We start from the raw sequence: 235 nt of genomic DNA, 5'->3' as shown, positions 1-235 counted from the left end.
TTCCTTCCTTTTCTTTCCACCAAATGTGGCTACATAATTTCTCAGATCTTTGCCTCAGTTTACACCCTGTGGATGGGAATTCATAAGATTTGTTAATATGATTTTTTATCGTACTTTACTTGTCCTGTATCCAGTTTCTTTATCTCTTTATCTCTGAATCTGAACGCTTTGTAGAGACAGAGTAGGACAAAACTGGTTTTCTACTTCCTTTCCTAATATTTGTACAGTATTCATT

The 235-nt window shown here is 34.5% G+C and overlaps 1 protein-coding gene across 1 annotated transcript in view; it reads left to right on the top strand.

Annotated features, from left to right (window-relative positions):
* The window catches only part of LOC118336833 (T-box transcription factor TBX6-like), a 4,482-nt gene that overhangs the window by 2,042 nt on the left and 2,205 nt on the right, over positions 1-235 (top strand).

This window comes from Morone saxatilis, unplaced genomic scaffold (genome assembly GCF_004916995.1).
Source record: "Morone saxatilis isolate NCDOM2014 unplaced genomic scaffold, NCSU_SB_2.0 Contig3, whole genome shotgun sequence".
Lineage (NCBI taxonomy): Eukaryota > Metazoa > Chordata > Actinopteri > Moronidae > Morone > Morone saxatilis.
The sequence above is the reverse complement of the archived record's forward strand: the minus strand, read 5'-3'. Positions and strand labels throughout refer to the sequence as shown.